The sequence below is a fragment of the Falco punctatus genome (genome assembly GCF_963210335.1).
Source record: "Falco punctatus genome assembly, contig: scaffold_27, whole genome shotgun sequence".
In the NCBI taxonomy this organism is placed as follows: domain Eukaryota; kingdom Metazoa; phylum Chordata; class Aves; order Falconiformes; family Falconidae; genus Falco; species Falco punctatus.
In genome coordinates this window covers 868,165-889,563 of record NW_027660117.1, presented here as the reverse complement: position 1 = coordinate 889,563, position 21,399 = coordinate 868,165, and the positions used below count along the sequence as shown (strand labels likewise).

Below are 21,399 nucleotides of genomic sequence, written 5' to 3'. Positions count from 1 at the left end.
GGGAACCGCAGAATCGACACAGTCATTGGCACACTCTGATCAGGTGCCTGCAGCATGTGACACGGGTGCCCACATGGCCAGAGTCTTTTATCCAATCACCTGTGTGTAAAGTCGGGTGGGCGGCCGGTTTAAGTTATAAATACGACCTGTTTGTTTAATAAAGTGAGCACGGCACGTAGCCATATTGGTGTGATTGTCGTGAATTGGCTGACTCTCCACGGGGGACCTTCTTCGCCTGGTGTCACCCGTCTAGAGATGCACCAGGATCCCTGGAGCTCCTGACCCCCCCCAACCCTCCCATCTGTTGCCCTCATCCCCACTCCCAAGCAGTGCAAGTATGTCCCAAAAGGCGTTGCCTCCAGTTAATGGCGAGAGGAGAAAAGAGACCGCTATAAACTTGTAGGATGTGTCAGGGCAGCGACTGTTACAGGCAGGTTTAGAGAAACACGCATGGAGGGGCCCTTGGTACTCTGGAGGCAGAGGGGACTGCACATGCAGGTGGGGAGGCCGGGGGAAAATGCTAATGAGTGAGAGGTGGTTAGCAGCAGTCAGAAGCTGCTGATTATCCCACGCTCCAGCTTGTTCTCAGGAGAGCTGGGAAACTCTCTCTTTGATCCTCCTGCATTTTATCTGATAATTGGATGGGGGTTCCAGATGTTACTGCTGAGCATTTCAGAGAGCTGATGGAAAGACATATCTTGAATCAAGGGGCCTTGGACAATCCCAGAGGTATTTTCAGTGCTTTGCTAAAGGAGTGGGACACCATTCACCTTCTTGTCCCTGTTGAGTTATTGCTAGGGTTCATTTGTATTGTCCCCTGAATGGCCTTTTCTTTACCATATACTTCCATAAGCTTCCACCCTTTTTTACTCAAGTTTCACAGAGAACAGAGCTGAATCTTTATTTCCTTCTGCTTAGAAGAGCTTTGAATTGGATTGAGTTTGTGTGTCATTGCTGCAGCTCTGTATGACTATTTCAATAAATGGATTTACTGATTTAGTGGCATTTAGTGGTAGCGACTGCAGCAGCAAGTCTGAAGATGCCTCCAAGAACATCAATGGAAAGGGAATTTTGAATTTGTCATTGCAAATATGCATGTTGAAAGCCTGATTCTGGCACCTAGATCTTTTCATGAACAGTACATCCAACCAAAGCAAAACACCTTGAAATACAAAGATGTAGGTTTTGTAATAAGTTGCTCATTGATGGGCCACAGATCAAGGTATTAGCAGAAATCAGCTGGGGAAGATTTTTCCTGTCTAGTCCAGGAGGAGACAAATCCAATCCCAAAACGCCTGGTCTCACAGAAGCTCAGATTACAGACTGTCATTGCAGGTTTCTTTGGATTTCCAGAATTTCTCCTGTGGCACAGTACTGGACGAATGGAGAATGACAGAGACTGAGAAAGGTCTGTTGGCTTGAAAAAAAGTTACAACAGTTATCAGCGTAGTTAAAGTACTGTAGGTGTAACGGCATGATCTCTATTATTATTCCAAAGAATAATGCCTTTCCCCAGTTGAGTAACACAAATAAGATCAGAAAAGTGCCTCTTTTGGAAAAGCATCCCGAGTGGGAGTTATGCAGTATGAAATGGCTGTATAATTTTAATGGTAAATTTCTTAGTGCAGACAAGCCCCGCTCTTGTAACAGTCCCGGGGCATGTCACAAAAGAGGGCATTAGTGTTACTAAAGGGCCAACAGTCTTCTAGGGACAGCTATAATGTGAAATTATACAGTGCCTAGATACCATAGTGACATAGATAGATAGATGGGATGTGTCAGCTACTCCCTGTGACAACGTCTTGAAGATCTCTTTATGGATGAAAACACCCAGTCACACACTTATCGTCAAGGCTTGTAGCTCCAGATGGAAGAAAAAGCTGCATTCACCCAGGCATGCCCATTCTTGTCTGTTTTACTTGGCGGTTGACCACGGGCACTGCATGGAGCCGTGTCCACTTCCAGGACTGCTGATAAGCAGGAGACTGGGACCCATCATCCCTGTGTTCTCATGAGGCAGAACAAGAGCACAGAGGGGAGAGAGTGTCTCTGTCCTCTGTAAAATGTTGTGTTTGCCTCCTGAGATAAAGGTTAAAATGCACAGAAGAATCCTCAGCAAGAGGTACCAAAGGTAACATCTCTGGTGGTGCTGAGACACCCAGGGAACAGGGATGGGAACCTCTCAGCCCTGAGCCACTCTGGAGTTACAGTTGAGGAGGCAAGTGGTGGAATCTAAAACTGGTTCACACTGCAGAGTCTGTGAACGCACTATGGGTACCACAGTCCTTGACTTCTTGAATACGAGCTCTGCTCTGCAAAGAATATGACAGGAAGCAAATACTGAGGAATTTTCAGCATGGATGGCTGGAAGTTAAACAGACTTCTGTGCTGATCTCCATAATCAAGGGCAGGCTGTCTTGCTCCTGCAGCTGAGATTTGGGGCTGGTTTTATGCATTTTTTTGGGAATCTTTTTTTCTTAGATGATGTGAATCTTCATGTCTGGGCACTGGAGCACAAGCTGTTTCTAGTAGGTCATGCAGATCTCTTTCCCTGCTTTGTCTTGATACAGGCGTTCCAGCTGCTGAAGCCATTTTGGGGCTTTCATGCAGCAGGGGCTGCCATCAGCTCAAAGTGAAGATAAAACTGCACTGCTGAACGGGTCTAAAATGTGCAAAAAGGTGTGGGGCATGCACAAAACTGTATCTTAGTTTGAACGATGTGCTTGCTTGCTTATTTTCCTGCCACCACAATAAGCAGGATGGGGCCTATGCCTGTGCTTGATGAGACTCCTCCAAAGAAACCCCCTTGGTGATTCATTTAGTTTAAACCCCTTTTTCTCTCAGTAGAATTAAGGATCTGGACAGATGTCAGCCGTTTTGGAAAGGACTCCTGAGTTGCTGTCCCAGAGTTGGCCTTACGACTTCTAGTATCTAGAACCTCCTCCTACTGTACCACACCAGATGTCCTGACAGCAACAGCATAGGATGTTTCTTCTGTGAGGATGGAAGCAAACGGTAGGGGCATATGCAGACTATGAGCATTAGCCATGGGGACCAGGAAACTAAGGGAGTGAAGGGAGGAGAAAGAATGGAGGCTCAGCCCAGAATAAAGTGGATATAACATCCCTAACCAAGCCCGTTTACCTGGATTTGCACTGTGTCCTGGGCTTCTCAAGGTTGACGCTAATAGGGTCACATTCATGTTACAGAGAGAAATGAGTGGCCTGGTTTGCATTACTGTATTTCATGAAGCAAACTACAAATCTGATCAGAATGAGGTATAAAATTGCAGATGTATATAGCCTCTCTGTGTGTGTGTGTTTATGTGCACGTGTGTACAAACACACAGATTACTTCCAAGAAGCACAATGTATTTGTGGTAGTCTGAAGGTTAATCCAGACTGGGACTTGATTTCCATATTCATTCACTGAGAACCCATACAATCTTTGTAGTAAACAACAAAACCCCCAAATATATTGGAACAATGAGCATTCCTGCAGTCAAATACAGCAAATTCCCTGATGAGTTATGCTAGGTCTACTCTCTCAGGTATTAGCAGGAGAGAGAGGGAGAATCTTGCACTCAAAAACTTAAAGATCCATAAAGATGTTCTTTTTTTTAGCAAGTAATAATTCTTTGGAAATTAAGGCTATTTAAAAGCAATACCATCCCAATAAATGCATTCAGTTACTTTGTCAAGACAATTTTATATTTGTTTCCTATGATGTTGCCATGTGCATCCTAATCAGTGTTTTGCTGTAATTGTAATTAGAGACCATACCTCAGAGGCAGACTCCTTAAAAACTGAATGAAAGTAGCAAGCAGTGGGTGGTAACAGAACTGAGTGTCTTCTGCATATTTACAATGGATTAGGCTTTTTTATTTGAGGGTCAGTGCAGCCTTAACCTATATGCAGTGGTTTATGGCTAATGCCAGCATTGCTTCTGGGTGCAAAGCACGTGTGAGAAATTTCTGCATGCTTGATGTACTTAAAAGGGAAGACAGGAACTTAAGAAGATCTCTTTCCTGCCTTACTCATTTTCCATAATTGGCCCCAACTTCCTCCTAAGTCTTTTCCAGGTAGTGAAAAATGAAATGTGTGTTGGAACCCAGCTTTTTGCCCCTTCAGCTGTTGGCACATCTGTTCATCTGCTGAGGATGAGATGCACGTTACCATATGGCTGAAATGTTAGCGACTGAATTTCTGATGACTGCTTCCATAAAGCCAAACTAATGTTTCAGCAGCATGTCTCTTACCAATTGATATGCACAGAACCTCAGGTTTGATATTTTAGCTCTTCCTCTCTTTTTCAGGGCACAAAAAAAGAGAAAAATTAGCCTTCTTGTTTACCCAGAATCTATTCTCTGAGTGCACATGCCCGTGCATCTCTGTGTGTCTGTGTCTAACACGGGATGGCCCTTGGTGCCAGGCTGTCACTACTACTGCGTGTGTCAAGTGCTACAGGACTGTAACTGTTCCCCTCATTTTATCCGCAGCTATGGCTAACTCTGTGCTACAGACAACAGACGAAAGGAATAGTTTTTGCAAACAGCACAATGTTCAAAATGCCTTTTTATCCTTTTCTTTTGGTGCAAAACTTTAAAGTTTTTGACTATGTACAGAGTAGTTTTCTAAGTGTGTGCTGACAACGTATTTATTTGCATGTGTGCCTGTTGAGTGTGAAGAGTGAGTGAAAATGCTTTGTGCCATGTCTGGATGCAGATTAGTTTTGGCTAGGAAAAGGAAGATGTATGACAAACAAAATCTTTTTCTCCTGCTGTGAACAAAATAGTTATTTCTAAGTATTTTCCAAAGAGTTTAGATGAACAATTTTAGGCATCAGGCATGAAAATTATGCGCAAACTGCATGCTCTGACATTTCTGCATTTGCTGCTTGTGGTGCATTGTGGCTCATAATTACTTGGTTTTGCTCAGTGACTGAGCTATTGAACTTGAGAGAAACAGAGCTATAGAAATCTATAGTATGAGATGGAGATGAATGAAGAGTGTGAGCACCTGAAGAGCAGTACTTCCCCGCTCTGCTTTACAGAGATGTTTTCTCTCTGTTTCACGAGTGAAGAACCTGAGTCTGGAGTCACTAGGTGAATTGCTGCCGTCACACAGTGATGCAAAATAGGCAGAAATAGAAATGGGAATGCCTGACTCCACATGTAGAAAAGTTCAGGTTTGGAAGTCTGACAAACAAATAAAAGTTGGTGCTAACTAGTTGCAGCAGGCAGCTTCTCTTGTCCACAAGCATGCTGCATTTGCTATGAAGCAATGCAAAGGAAGGAGCAGGAAAGTTGCTCATCTTCCAAGGAACTCAAATCCCCATGAGAAGATTCAAACGTGTAAATGCCTGCTTACATGTTTTTTTTGAAATTCCCTTTACTTAGTTTTTGTTATTCTTTTCTTAATCTCATCTAAGTTTTTGTTTGATTTAAGCACTCTGTTGCAGTGTAGTCACAGCAACAAGTTTACTTCATTGAGTCTCTTTTTTAGGAATGTAAGATTTAAAAGAAAAGAAAAACAAATTCAGACAAGATAAGCCTTCATGTGGTCCTGACCCAGCATTTATTCATAGTCATGGAGGAGGTGTGAGTGAGGAGTGAGCGCAAAGTTGTTTATGTGCATTTGTCTCCTTGAGTTCACTGGAGGCTCTGCTTGTGCCTGTGACTGTTTGTACGTATGCCTTTGAGTATGTTGTGTCCAAATACGATGTACATGGTAGAAGAGACCATGTAAGAGTTCTGGTCACAGTGACACTGAAGTTACAGTTGCCTGCCTGTACCGGCGTTGATCTAGGTAGTCCATGAAACAATCACAGAGAAAGCACAGCAGCACAAACTTCAGTGAGAATTCCCTACACAAACGTAGGTCCGCGTTGATGGAGCTCCTATGTGATGTCTTCTCAGAGTACCAGTGTTAATTTAGGAACGTTGAACTATGGCAGACGGGCACTTGCAGTCATATCTGAAACTGCAGTATAGACACAGCTCTGACTAGGGCCTATCTGTACACAGTTTCACATTGCTGTAACAGTAATTGTTCAGAAACATTCCTAGCGGCATTTGCACAGCTCTCTCCTGGGGTGCAGTTTCACTAGTGAAGAGGTGATGCATGCTCATCCCACCATTAGTAGGGCAGTGACTACACTACATCAGTTTCTAGAAGAGAATAAGAACAATACAAAACCTGTCTGCAGAGATGCCCAGTGAACGATTTAAAGACTTTTGAACGTGTCAGCTCTAATTAACGTGTTTGACAGCTGTAAGCCAGCTCAGGTGGTGTGTACTTTAGCACCCCCTAAATTGGTCAAGGCATGTTCCACCTAGTGTTTAATTTGATCTTTCTAGCATGTATTAAAAGCAGTCACACCTTGATTGCACTAGACTCTTCTGAAACACTACTTCCAAAGGAGTAGCTAACAAGGTTCACCTGCCTATCCTAAAAAAAGTGCTGTTTGTCCACATTTGTATATGCATGTGAATTAAGGGAGAGACCCATGGCTTATTTGTCTGTGGCACTGTTTGATGTTGGGATGGCATGCCTAATGTTATCATCTTTCCAACGGTCACAATTTTTTAGTTGTTTTAACCCAGCAACAGATTCCAACCATACCCAGATTCTTGGATAACCAGTTTTTCAGTGTATCTTTTTGTTACTGTGATTGTAGGAGGGAAGGCAGGCGGGAAGTTAGGGAAGTGGAGTAGCACAGAGTATATACACAAGTGTTGGGACACAGCCAAGCTTTAGATTAATACGTGACTGTCGTTTCACCATCTTTTGATACACGGAGTTTTTCTGAGCAGTGGTGCAGAGTGGAGTAGCACAAACAAAGGCTTTAAGGGAAAGAGAGAATCTGGTGGAGGCTTTCTTCTGCATTACATCTCTGGTATCTCAAGTCTTTCACAACAGTTATGAATTAGCAATAAATAACCTCTGAGGACAGAGGAATAGAGAAGGATGCATTTTTAATTGCAGGATGCACAAAGAAGTATAGTAATAAGTACAGGGAAGCTGTCCAGCAACTGGGACTCCAAAGGTGGCAGCTCTTGCCTTACAATGGTCAGAGAGAACAGTTACTATAACAGCAGCTTTGATACTTAAAGCCTTACTCCATTAGTGATTTCTGTAAATGTGTTTTTTACATCATAGAGACATCACTTGAGTGTAGCTAAACTTCTTGTTTCCCAAAACCTTTGCAGAGAAGGGCAATCTCTTGCTCTATTGTGGAGGACTAGAACACTGAAGTGTCACGTCAGTAAAAACTTGCTGTTGGTTTTAAGAGAAATCGGATTGTGCCCTTTAAACTTCTTGTACAGATCTCAAGGTTGATTCTGATCTACATAACCCCAAGACAGCTGAACTTCAACCAGTAAGGAAGAGCGGCGCATCAGTCCTCCTACCATCTCATAGGTTTTCCAGTGCCATGTCCTTTGACAGCACATCACAAAGCAAAATGGTCACTTGGCGCACAGCCAGCCTCCCAGGGCAGTTGCAGGGTGATTCTTGCTGTGCAGTATGTGCAGCAGAGTACAAAGGTCTCTGAGCTGTGGGCCAGGTGACTGTTTACAGTGTAACCAGTATACCAAGTCAGCGAGAGAACAGAAAACGCGTTCCCTGCATGTGAAGTTATTCATGATTTAGAAGAATGGAGCAGCTAGTTTAGAGTTAGTCCTTGTCTCCCAGATAAAACTTCCTTCACTTCTCCCCGACATTTAATTCCTCTAGGGTTAGAGTACTGATCTACTGAGACTGGTCACACAGCTATACAGGGCACTTGTAGGGAAGGTGGTTTGGAGAAGACATTTTGTGAAAATAGTTTGATGAGGAGAGAGTTCCTTAAAGCACCATTGACCACCCCCAACCCTGACCACGCCCAACGTCTGACCCTAAACCCGACCCCGACGTCTAACCCTAACCGGCGCCTAACCCTAACCAAGCGCTCCAAGCGCGCGGCTGCAGTACCCAATTCCTGGCCGCCAGGTGGCAGCAGCGCCCCACCAGCCCCGTGCTGAGCACGGGCCGCGCGAGCACTGGGCGGGGTCTCAGCCCAGTTTACGCCACCGGAGCCCGGGAGTGCCCGCTGCGGCTGCGGGGTGCCCTGCGCTCTGCCCTTCGCCCACTCGCAGCCCAGCCGCTATTACCCGTTGCCTCCGTACTAAAAAGCACCCGCGTGGTTCGAGTGGCTAAATCCTTTGCATCTGACAGCTTTACAGTTGGGTGGCTCTTTCTGCCCGTGCCCCCGGCCCACCAGGAGGGAGCAGCAGCAGCATGGGGAACCCCTGGCACAAGGTGCAGGGGGGGCGGTGCATGGTGGGGCCCTACGGATAAGCCCCGGCGATTGCTGTTGTTCCAGGAGAAATTTAAACAGATGCGGGTACCACTGGGCTTGCTTTAGTCACAACTCAGAGCCGGGCTGCCACCCCAGCGAGTGGCAGGAGCAAAGGGATACAGCACGGCTTAGATATGCTTCTCAAACTGTTGGGATACAGCACGGCTTAGATATGCTTCTCAAACCGTTGGTCAACGTCTGAAGTTTTTAGGAGTTTCCTTTGGTCCTGTCAGTTCTGCAAATCCATCACCTGACTGTCCCAGGTGATTCATCTCCTCAGTTCCAGGCTGCTCCTCAGATCTTGATCTTCTTTCTGCCTGCTTTAACTCACACACTCCTTCGAGTACACTTAAGTCTTTGAACAAGCAATTACTATTCCAGTAGACAATTTTTTCCAAAAACACCTGAATTTGAGAACACCTGTGTACACAACTTGATCATCTGTTGTTTCTCTGCTCTCCCACTGCTTAACTGGACTGGGCTTTAAACCAGCCTTGGATTAGGGCTACACTAGGGACAAGGCGTGGTTCTGCCACTTAGCTGCTTCAGCACTTCACATTTCCTAATTCAAAATACTTTTTCTCTAACAGACAACACAGAACAAAATGCTAAACCTCCAGGTGTTACAACAAACAAAAAAGCCCCAAACCCTAAACAGTGCCTCTGAACTGTTTCCCTTTCCATCCAACGAGTGGAAACTTCCTCAGTAAATGACAGGTGTCCATGACCACCCGAGTGACCTGTGCTTACTGAGCAGGAAAGCAAACAATACCTTTTCAGCTGGCACATGTATCCAAATATATACCCAAAGAAACTCCGTCAGCGTAACTTGCAAAGAGCCCTGCGATCTTACAGCCTTACCTGTAGTGAGTGCCCCTCTAGGGAACTGCAGAGCTGTGGACTCTCAGACGTACTGGAGCACATCTCTTGCCTGCCTGAAACGTTCAGGAGGCTCTCGGATATCCAGGCAGCAGCAGAAAGCGTTCTGATTTTACAGCAAGGCTGACCACACTGGCGAGTTTTCTTTTGCATGCTCACACCTGGAAGCCAAACCAGAACAGCTGCACACACAGCAGAGCAATTACTCAGCACACCTACACCAACAGAGCTCTCCTAAAGCACACCTGGAGCTATTCATACCCCAAGTCAACATCTACACCGGAACTTGGCCACAAGCTTTGACACAATGTCATTTTGGGGTCAAACTGATGCACACCAAAAAATTAGTAAAATGCACCTCCTTCTCTGCCACGTCAGGTATCGTGCTCCTTCAGTTCAGCTGTAACTGTTACATTATTTCCCAAATGCAAAGCCAAACAGAGAAAATATAACCACAGCATGCTCCTTAAAAAGCAGCTCTGCATAGGCAACCGTTCATTGTGTGTGACCAAGGGAAGATGTGACCACGGCCCTTCAAACTTTCGGGATGCCTAGGCAGGACTAAACGGTGCTTGCAAACAAAGAACATGCCTGCTCATTAAGACAGGCTGGTCAAGTTTACCACCAAAACTCTACATCAGCATTTGCCACCCCTGTCCAGCTTTGGGTAGCCAGAGCTGCACTCGGATCACTTGAAAGCGTCTCCCAGTAGCGGCCAGTACTAAGCTCAGAACTGTACCTCCCTGACACCTGCATGGAGGAAAACTCAGACTGTGCCCCCTTCTCCTTAAGGTGCCTTAGAGCTTGTGACAGGAATTTCATCCACTGCTTGGAAAAGCTCCAAGGTTGCAGCTTAAGGGAACCAGAGTTCCCTGGGTCTCAGAGTAATTCCAGAGCTAAAGCGGTGACAGACATCAGCTCTAGGTCAGATGATACATGCCAGCACTCACCACTGACCCAGGGTGGCAACCTGCTCCCATCCGCTACCTCCTGACCTAGGAAGCCCCTTAGGGAATTACAGCAGCAGTTTGCCAATGGAAAAACCACAACAGCACGACACGGTGACTCAAAGATCTAAAATAGACCCCTTGCGCCTACAGAAGCTGGTGCTAAAAACACAACAGGTGAACGAGAGAACATTAACTGCCATGACTGATACTAGAGCAAACCTCACTGGGCACTTAAGGAGAACAGCAAAACCAGAATAGTAGCAAAAGCCTGCATGCCCAGGACTGTAATAAAAGAAAAAACCCTGCCTGGAGATTGTTATGAGCACAAGTAATACACATCCTCTTCAGTTGCGATCTGAGTTAAGACAGACAACAAATATCACAACACACCCATATTGATTAGTTGCAACAGCTCGCCTCTCACCGTGTCTGTTATGGGTCACAGGTTCTCCCGCTTGTCTCAGCTACGTTGGGCACCAGTTGCTGTAGCTGGAGCCCAACTCAGGCAGCCTCACACAGGGCACCCGCTGCTGCAGCACAAGCAAGCTATCAGGCTGCAACAAGGCTTTTACCATCAGTCAGATTCTACTGTCTGTGCTGTTTCTCCTTCCTCCAGGGATGGGATGGGATGGGATGGGATGGGATGGGATGGGATGGGATGGGATGGGATGGGATGGGATGGGATGGGATGGGATGGGATGGGATGGGATGGGATGGGATGGGATGGGATGGGATGGGATGGGATGGGATGGGATGGGATGGGATGGGATGGGATGGGACCCCCTCCATCCAACCCCCTCTCCCACACTCCTCAGGGCTATTTAACTACTTAGCAGGAACGAGCTACAGCTGCTCATCATCCATGTCCCTCAACCCACTGCCTTGGAGGCAAGGTCACAGCTGCATGTTATCAATACTCATCAACCCTCTGCCTTCACTCCTCTGCACTCCAAGAAATTGCAGGGAAGACAGTGACAGAAACCTGTGTTGGAACTAAGTGCCTGGTCAATGCCTCCAAGTAACAGCAGCTGTGACATCCAGACAGACTGTGAAGGGACAGATGGATCCAAGAATTAAATTAGGGAATGAGGTAAGTAAAAGGCACAGAGAAACAGAGACCTCTGAGTTCTGGAGAGTATATTTTGATGTACCCAATTTCTGGTTTTGTGGCTCAGAAAGAACAGAGCCCAGGTTTTGTCGCAGCAGTTATATGGCTGCAAAGGGAAGGCGAGAGCCAGCAGCAGAACTTCCTGGCACCTTCTGTGTAGGAGCAGCGGCCAGACGTTTTCAGTTTCGGAGCAGGGCTCCGTGGGAGTGACAAAGTGAGGGGACTGTTTTGTGGCCGAGAAGGAAAACCATGACACCACCATACAGGAAGCAATTCCATTTTAATAGTCTCCAAAGTGTCACGGTTCGAAAGGAAGAACAATAGGGTAAGAGCACGAATATGCAGCCAATACCGACAGAAGCAGTGTTGGTAAGCTTCTCAATATTGCTTTTTGGTATTTCACAGGGAAAAACATTGAGCCTAATATTTCTCATCTGTAGAGTTCTTGGGGGCTTTGGGGAGAAGGAAACTGACACTCTTACTAGGTTGTCTGAGAATCACAGTTTACGGTTACTCAATGTCTTCTGGTCTCACAGGATGAGGCAGAGGTATAATTGATTTCTTCTCTGTAACTCTGCAAAGAGCTTTCCTCGTACCTATGGCAAAAGAAAATAATGCTATTATGAAAGACAGTCATTGCACAAAGCCACGTTAAGTGACTTCTCTATTATGTTAAGATCATTTTTCAAGAAGATTTCCTAGAATATCTTGAGTTGCAAGTGACCCATAAGGATTCATCAAGTCCAACTCCATGCTCCTTGCGGGACTACCTGAAACTAAACCATATGACTAAAAACATCATCCAGATGCTCCCTAAGCTCTTGACAGGTTTGGTGCCCTGACTGAACGCCCTTTCAGTGGATAAGATTTTCCTAATGTCCAACCTGAACTTCCCCTGACGCAGCTTCATTCCGTTTCCTGCAATCAAGTTTCCTAACTGATGTACTCTTCAGTAGGAAAAGCTATCTAAAGCAGAATACAGAATCCCATTCATCAATGACTATCTGAACTTGTACAGGCCCAGGAACCCTCAACACAAGAACCTTTCCATTCAACTTAAGGCACAACAACCACTTACCGTAAGCATCTTCATCTGGCTCTCCACTGCTAGCAGAGTAGCGCTCCGATACTGTCCGGTACACACGGCAGCCGAGCTGCTTATACATATTTACTGCAACCCGGTTTGATACTCTCACAAAGAGATCGACGAAAAATCCACCGTTTCTTTGGAAACATAAAACCAAAGAAAAACCACAGTAAGGAACAGCAGGTGAATGTATTGCTAAATAACCCATAACTTGTAATCTGACCAAGAGCAGGTCTGATGATGTCATATGCTAATCAAACACCTTTCACACTGCAGTAACAGATGCACTCCTTTCCCAAGGGACAAATCTGGTATAAGTTCAGATTTTATTCTATTTTTGTCATATAACCATTCTTTTATACCAGCCTGTAGGTTCAAAGTTATGAACAGAAAGAACAGGGCAAGCTAAGCACTCGCACAGGTCTCATACACATAAGAAATCTTTAATTTAAAAAAAAAATCATCTAAAAATCCACATTTTCAATTGCATTGGCTTAGGGACTGCCTCCTTCAATGTGTGTGGCAGGGGGCAGTGGCGGAACGGGTCACAAAGTTCAGTCACCTAACACAAGGCAGCCCTTCTCCTCACAAGGCAGATTCCTCAATGTGCAATTTTCCCATTTTACCGATTACAATGGGGTTGCCCTACCACCATGAGTTCAGGACATTTCCCTGTGGGTTCATTTGATGCTCAATTAAATCTTCAGCAAGTACAAGCAGCCAAGCATGACAAAAAGTAAGCTAAGGTACTGTCTGCCATACAGAATTGGTTCCAAGGCTGCCTGCAGGAACTGCAAAAATCTCACGATCACTGAACAAGCACGCTGGAGACCCTACGGGAAAGTGTTGACCCTCCATGAAACTCTCTTGCTGTCAAGACAAGGACCTTTTTCTATACAGTATCTCTATTAGAATTCAGGCTACATGCGGCGAATGAAGAGACGGGCCGCAGCTTGATGCAAGCAAATGTCAATTTATTGTACAGAAGCACGAGTTTCTATACACTTTCAGAAGCTGCGCGTTTGAAACAGATTGGTTCTTGAAGCTAAGCCTTGCATACTAGGCAATCCCTGATTGGTGGTTAGCTGCCATCAATTAACAGCAAGGTGTTACCTTTCCTTGGTGCCATCCTTGGCGCCATCCGTCTCCCACCCCCCTGTGCTCTGTAAACATGCCTCATCATGTTAATCGTTGTCCAGACAAGCTCGAGCACATTCCCCTCAGCTAACTGATTGCCACGCATGGTCCTAGTTTCCAGCCCGCTCCTGCAGCTACACCCTACTCATTCTGGCAAGTTAGCTTTCATAGAAACCCTGAGATCTTACACCGCCACATGACAGTTTTAGTCTTGTTCTCTAATTACAGGGAATCCTCAGCGAATCAGAACACTACTTAAAGCAAAATTCTGGGTCTCTTTCATGCAAGTCAAATACCTAAGCCATGTCAGTTGAGAGGTTACTTTTAGAAGATTAAAGATAAGCATGGTACTCACACTTCTGAAATTTCTCCCAGTAGTTCCATCAATTTAGCAGCCAAACCCAGCTGTTGAAATTCCGGTGCGACAGAGAGAGCAGCAACATGTCCGTGCCACTCTTCCCCAGCCACAGAGCCTTCCGCTTTACCCAGTACTGCGAACGTACAGAGCATCAGAGCAGTAAGGAGCACCTTGGGAATAATGCACCACACGCAGCCACACGACTTTACAAAAAACCAAGCAGTCTACAAACAAACATTGCGATGATTGTGGTAAAGGCTTAAGCAGCGATTCTATGCTATTACTCAGTGATTCAGCAGCCACTAAGTTTCATTTTGACACAGTATTACAGTTTTTTCTTCAATAGTATAAATAAATAAATTGATCTCCACAAATTCATTGTTTGAGGTGTGACTTCCAAATGCAAGTTTTAAGCAATTCTCTTGAGTCTTTAACTGAGCGGAATTCACAACCGAAGGAATGGAGGGCTAGAAGCCCAAAAGTCACTCGCCATCCCAGCAATTACTGAAGGCTTTTTTTGACTATGGGGCAATAGAGCTTGGGACGCTTTGCCAATGTGGCAAGAGAAAGCAAAGGCCCTGGAAACACTGGACGTTTAGGGAAAAATAAAAAATAAAAGCAGGGATGGGTGTGTGTTCTTCATAGTTCCTCTCCTTTCTACACAGAGCCAAGCTCCTGTTAGCTCGTTAATGAATATGCAGACTTCCACAGGGCACTGCTAAATAAGCAACTGATGTGGTGGGTACAGAGAAACCTTCCGTACAGCAAACGCTTTAAGCTTTACTGTTAAACACTTCATTTCCTGGGTCCCTACAAAGACTCCCATTCTGTGCCCACCTTCTCAAACCCCCCAAAAGAAGGGGAATAAAAACAACTGGAAGGAACAAATACATATATATATATACACACACACGTAAAAACACGGCGAATCTCTGTAATTAAAAAAATTAGGAAAGGATGCAATCATCCAAGTAATGAGGAGTTAACTGATGCGCTGCATTGGACAGTCTTGTCAAACTCATGCTGGTGAAACTAAGCTCATACCAGTTGGTTTACTGAAACACTTGTCATTTTGATTCAAGTATATGTATGCTAAGACATTTGGCTATAGAGTGAGTGCAAGAAAATACATTTTTGCACACTACAGCAAGAGACCTGCAAAGGGCCACGGTATAATATGCTTCAAAAGAGTCTGTGGTACAAGAAATTCAGCCTCATGGGCTGCTGGCTCAAACACACTGGTGGAACACTGTATAACTGGCCATACGCACGGTTTACACGGAGTGTTGTATGCAATGCACATGTTTAACTAGGTATTTATGGTTTAAGACCTTTTTTAGCTCCTAAGGCAGGCAGCCAGCAAAGATGTTTTCAAGAGTTAACAAGGAACAGAAATTAAAGGAGTTGCTGGTTTTAAGAAGCTGACTCATCATTGTTTTGAAAAATGGCACCATATGGATCACTGTTAATGCGCCTGTAGACAAAGCGAAAGACCTTGGGTTGCGGGCGGCTGTGCAGCTCTGTCTGAATCTTCTGAGGGTAGGTATCTTCTGTCAGTTGCTGCCGGGTGTCATCAACAAAAAGAAACAGGCTATAGTCTTCTGGATTCTCCACTCTAAACTTTTCAGCACAAAGCTGACATACATCTGCGGTAGTGATGTAGGGTCTTACTAGTAAGGTCTTTCCTGTACACGCACTGTTAACTTCCTGGAATGCAACACGAAGGTAGTTCTGTAGAATGAGAAAACAGACATCAGAAACAAAACCTCCAAACCTCATCCTCTGAAAACAGGAAGCTCAGCAACAAACAGCAATCCTCTCTATGTTCTAGTTGTGAAACGCACACCAGTGATTCCTGTACATTACAGCCACCTTGTGAATTGACGTTGGTGATAAGACTGTGGCAGGCATAACAAATTCATAAGTTGACATCCTCCTTTCCTTGGCTCACATTCTAACCCTGCAATTACAAACGAACAGATAGCAGTCTTAAAGCCCCATTGAAAACATCAGTGGTTTTAACGGGACTGGGTGTTTGGCCTTACTAGGAAACTAAATGCTGTGAAGCAAAATAAACATCAGAGGCTGTAGGACAAGGCCTCAAGAACAAGAGTCCAAGTACTGTTAGCTTGATGAATAAGACTTGTAGGGCACAAGCCCTGGGAACCAAGGAACAAGCTAACTGCAGACCCCTGAGCCGCTACAGCTGAGGAGGCAGCAAGACGGACAGAGAAACAAGTAGCCGGATAAGGGAACGGATGGCGCCGATATGTAACTTTGTTAATCAAGAAAGCCGCCTAGAAAGAAACTCCCTAACTTTGGAATAGAAATTGTTGCTATGATAAGGTAAACTTCCTATTGTTTAAACGGTGTGTCTTAAATGTCAACCAATTGGTGTGTAATATGTAGAAGGTAGAAACGTATATAATTGTAAGAAAATCACTAATAAACTGACATCTTGCTTGCATCAAGCTGTGTCCCGTCTCCTCATTCGCCACAAATTGGTGACCCTGACATGATCCAGTGAAGGATCCAACGTGGAGGGGCTCTTGAATCGCCTGAGCGACTTGCAGCGAATCCCACAGAACTCTGAATGAACCGCTGAAGTGGGAGCCGGCCGGCCTGAAATCCCTCCGGAGTTGAGAGGTGAGCTGTGGGAAATGCGTAATGGCGAATCAGGCTTCGTCCCCAGAAAGAGACGTTTATGAGCTTATGAAAAGTCTCCCTAACAAACATGAGAAAAGTATTTCTGGGCATGACCTTAAAGCAATGCTCAAGTGGGTGCAAGTAGATATGCCCGCAGTGACTGCATCTACAATTTTTGCACGGGAACTTCAGAACAACACAGGGGTGAAATTGTGGGATTCTGCGACAAAAGGCAATACTGAGTCCCACCGTCTGCTCTCTTCATGGAGAGTTATTTTTGAAACTATGAAAGCACAAGAAGAAAAGGCAGAGGAAGGAGAGGAAGAGGAGTCGCATGCTCTTTACCAGCCTCTAAGTCACAGTGCTCTAAACCCCTGGGTGTCAATGCAGTTGAGTATCCGTCAGAGGAAGATCCCTTTGACCCAGGACTGGCAGACCCTGAAAAAGGACCTGATTTATACTCTCCTGATCCACACGATCTGTGGGCAAAAATAAAGAAACAAGCTTTAAGGGAGGTGGATTTAGAAATGGCTAAGACTATAGTTGCTCCGGTCTTGTACACTCAGGGTCGGGCAGGGGGACCACCTCTTTCTTTTTCGGTTGTTAGGGAACTGCGCCGCAAGAGGCAGCATGCCCAAGAGATGATGCTGCAACTGCTGGTCAATACTATTGAAGAGAAGCTTCACACAATATGTTCATCATAAGGAAAAAGAAAAAAACCCAACCCTCTGCCAGCAACACACAAGGGTGTTGATCCAGAGGTTGCTGCACGATAAACCATTCACACTCTTTATGCTGCAGCATGCAAAAGGCAATCCATTTTCATGCAGGACATTTTCATCACATTAACCGATGGCAACTTAGTGTCTGAGCCTGATGTAACCAAATTTCATCTAACAGGCTTAGAGGGAGGCAGAAAGAAAATTTACTCTGCAACATTAAAGTAAAACCGTATGATCACGAGGCAAAAGCTGGATCTTTTTTCTCTGCTGAAATTCACACATGTGCACAACTGATAACATAGATTAATTCTAAACAAGCCCTACAAGGAAACGCAGTTCTATCTTTCAAAAAGTATTTAAAAAGTAAAATAAAAAGCAACTGGAAAAAAACACACCCAACCACAAAACACTTTTGGACACATGAGCAAAGCAGCCTGCCATCACGTGCTTTTTTGCAAAAAACTAACTGCAATTAGAAACTAAAAGCAGTAAAATGAAAGGAGATGGAAAAAATGACAGTAAGAAAGACCTGTTTATTTACTGAGCTGATACTTACGTTTGTACGCTGAATAAATTAAGCATGCTAAATCACAATGGCAAAAATTCACGTTTCCTAAGAACAAGCTGTTAAAAGCTAAGACTGAGAAGAATGCTCATATGACTTCAGTTCCAAAGAGCACTCTGGGTTTTTAATAAACTTTTGATAGCTTGCAGACTGAAACACTGGAACTTTGCAACAGCTTTTAAACCATTAGGACTGAGCAGAACTAATCCATTTTTGTTAGCCGGTGTGAAGAAAAAATAAATAAAAAAAATCAAATCAGCTCTAAATAAGGCAAAGCACGCTACAGTTTCAATTTCTAACGTAGCTAACACAGAGAAGACCTGTTTTTCGATGCTTCTAGATGGACAGGATTGCTTCAAGGAGAGGCTGAGGTTTGTGCAAATGCCTGTAACTCATATAGTAAGTATCAAAATTCTTTATGCAGTATCAGCAAGTTGTATTTCATCATCATCAAAATACCGGATTTTTTGCTTTTCCATCCTTTTGAGGGAGGGAGGATGAAGGCCTTTCCAGGACCCAAAAGCTGGTGGTAAGGCTGTGAGACAGCACCACAGACATGTAGTGACCACATCCTGGTTCAATGTGGGAAAGATGAGTTGAGCTGAAGCTGTGTTACACATACCTTGTAGGGAAGGTGCTTCATGTCAGGACTGCAGATGTGGAGAAGGGAGATGGAAAACTGGCATTCTGGGCAGGCAGCAAAGTGCTTGAATTTGTGCCAAGCATAGCCTGGAAGCGGAGCGACCTTACTGATTTGAGGCTCTCTTTCAAAGAGTCAAAGGAGCAGCCCTGGACACAGCTGGTGCCAGCTCTTCCTGTGCTCCCCTGCATCTTCCAGCATCCAGCACGGCGTCCAGCTGTACAGGTAGCTTGGCTGAAGTTCAGTTGCTGAGGAAGAGAAGGTGAAACTGAATACAAGATCCTGCTGAAAAAAATCTTCTGTCATTTAGTCATCCAGCAGAAATACAAAGGTGATTAATTTTCCTATTAAGCGTAATATTTTGCTAGAAAGAACAAAGACTCAAGGTACTTGAATGTGACACCTAACTACAGGTAAGCAGAATATAAAATGGATCCCAGTAAGATGGACTAGCTTTGTGCGCTTGCCACAGTTTGGAATTTCTGTTTGTCAGTTCTCCTGTTCCTAAGAGAGGCATATTGTGGGAGACTGCTGCTTTTCCCAGCTCCTTCCTGTTCAGTGATGTGCTGTGGTTGTTTGCATGGACACTGATAAAGCAGAAGGAGCCGCAAGTGAAAGGTTTAATTACCTCCTGATGACCCCATACCTTCATTTATCAAGCTCTTAGCTACATCATAACTCATTGACGGTTGTTGTTAGCCTCTCCAGCAGCTTTGCACTGTGGTATGGACTGTAAACAACCAGACACAAAGGAGTAAATCCCTTCTTCTCGATTCCAACATCCTCCTTGCTTCAGTTCGCAAACTGATGCATCTGGACAGACAGCAGCACGCCTATCTACGTAACAATCTTTTCCTATATGAAAGGCATGCAGACTTGGTTTTAAAAGATGAAGTAATCCCGACTGTTTTGTTATTCTTCAGTTGGAGTTACTGCCCTACTCTGAAAGAGCAGTAAGAAATGGGAGGGGGGAGAAAAAAACCCCACAAAACAAACTACAAACATGAAGACATCCACAATACAGAACTCTACAACTTGCTTAAACTTTCAAATTGTAGGCAAGCTTTTCTGCCAAGTCTCCTCTCTATTACCCACGGTAAGCCACCAATCGCTACTGGGGAGTTGTGATGATTTATACCACTGGAAATCTGGGTTTGTTCTTTTTAACAGCAAAGCGTACAAAGAAGCTGAATCGAAAATACAATTTGGTCTGTCCTCGCTCTGCACGACTTAAATACAAAGGACAGTGGGAAAGCTCCATTATTTAGTGTTTCCTTTATACCATCATAACCACACTCTGCTATGAAGTGGAAGGACTTTGAAACAGAGGCAAATTTGCCAGCCATCTTCTCAGCACTGCTTCACACCACTTGTGGCCCCAAGGAAATCATTATGAATCATACTTCTCAAATGGAGATTTCCAACAAAACAACCATCCCCTGGGCTTTTTTTCTCTTCAGCCTAAAGCTCTACCTGAAAATCATCAACTGAAGGCATTGTTCTGTTAGTTGTCCTCCTCTTGTGCCATTGCCGGAGAGTATCTCTAGCTTCTGGGCAGCCTGGTCTTCCTGGAAGTTCTTGATCAGCAAAAGTGCTCCATAAGCACTTGCCAAGGAATATCCTCCTGTGAAGGACAGCAGGGGAAGAACAATTCACAGTGGTTGCAAACACCACGCCAGTTCCAACGGGTCACAGTCAAAAGTACAAACTATTTCTGTTTTTTTTTTTTTTAATAAACAGACGCACACATACACGAAAGTCACTGCATTCTATGGCCAAAATATTTATACGTAAAGAAAAACAGCTTACTTGCCTGCAAAATACTGGACAGTGTGTTCTCAGCTGCTAAGAGCCGTGCAGTGGTTGCCTGGGCTCCATATTATCAAAGTGGTGCAACAGTATCCATCTCTGGGTCCGCTAGCGCTGGGGATGGCCGGTTATTTAAATGACCAGTGTCGCTCCTTTACTCCTGAGTGTTTTTACAAAGGTGGAACATGAGTTTTCTTCTAAACAGTTTCCAAACAGCGATTTGTTTTCTTCCTGGGCTTCAAGCGGGGATCAAACAAACACAGCTGTTTAAACGACATAAAAGACCATCTACCACTGTTCAGGAACTTAAAAGTGACCCCCTTAGTGGCAACAAAGCAATGACCGAGCGTGTGATTTGTACCTGGAAGCATCCCAAAGGTTTTGCTTTTGTTTTTAAAAGGCAGGCTGTGTTTGTTCACCTATGTCCAACACTACATCCAACTAGTTCAGGAGGCAGCGTGTACAGCTCTCCAGACTTCACCTTTATTACATGAGTGGAGAACAAAGTACAGCCACAACAGAGTTGCCGATGTACAAAAGGAGCTGCAGGTCACAAAGGAAAAGGACTCTCAGCAGGAGGCAACAGTCCTCAGCAACCAGGAGAAACAGAAGACAGGCTATCATATATTTCTCTTGCTCTTTAAGTAAACTATTTGAGTGGGAGCGTTCAATTAAGAGGCAGCGCGGTCTATTTGTGGAGTCATTCAGAGATGCAGTCTATGCTCACAGTAGTGCTTTCTGTATTACCGACAGCATCCTCTCACTTTCAGCTCTGTGACGAGTTCAATACGTGGAAGACACGCAAGACCCACCAGACAAACTGGAAAATACATTTACATTTGTACCGCACAACCCCAAAGCACTAAACAATTTTTCCTGCACCGTACAGTTTAACTAGTGCACAGACAGGGCCAGCCAATAGATGAATGACTTTTGCTACATTAAAAACGACACGACTTAACAGCCCAGTAAATATTTCTGCCTTTCAAGCGTGTTAATGATCTCCAGCTTCACATCTCAAGTATTTTCTGTCCTAAGATTCCTGAACAATGCACCCTGCACACAAAGCAGGGAACAGACTAGTACTGAACCGGAGGAAACCCGACACAGTTCTGTCATGCATATCGGCATGTAAAAGGATACAGCAATTTCAGCAAC

At 44.6% G+C, this 21,399-nt stretch overlaps 2 long non-coding RNA genes across 2 annotated transcripts; both read right to left on the bottom strand.

Moving 5' to 3' along the window:
* Positions 1-11,538: 11,538 nt before the first annotated feature.
* LOC308057948 lies at positions 11,539-12,494 on the bottom strand. Its single transcript, XR_013925561.1, has 2 exons — positions 12,356-12,494; positions 11,539-11,873 (listed from the first exon to the last, which is right to left on the bottom strand). It is a non-coding gene; the product is annotated as an uncharacterized lncRNA (long non-coding RNA).
* A 1,462-nt stretch (positions 12,495-13,956) lies between these two features.
* Positions 13,957-19,152, bottom strand: LOC308057949. The gene is made up of 3 exons (XR_013925562.1): positions 18,415-19,152; positions 15,531-15,819; positions 13,957-13,992 (listed from the first exon to the last, which is right to left on the bottom strand). It is a non-coding gene; the product is annotated as an uncharacterized lncRNA (long non-coding RNA).
* Between the last annotated feature and the right edge of the window lie 2,247 nt (positions 19,153-21,399).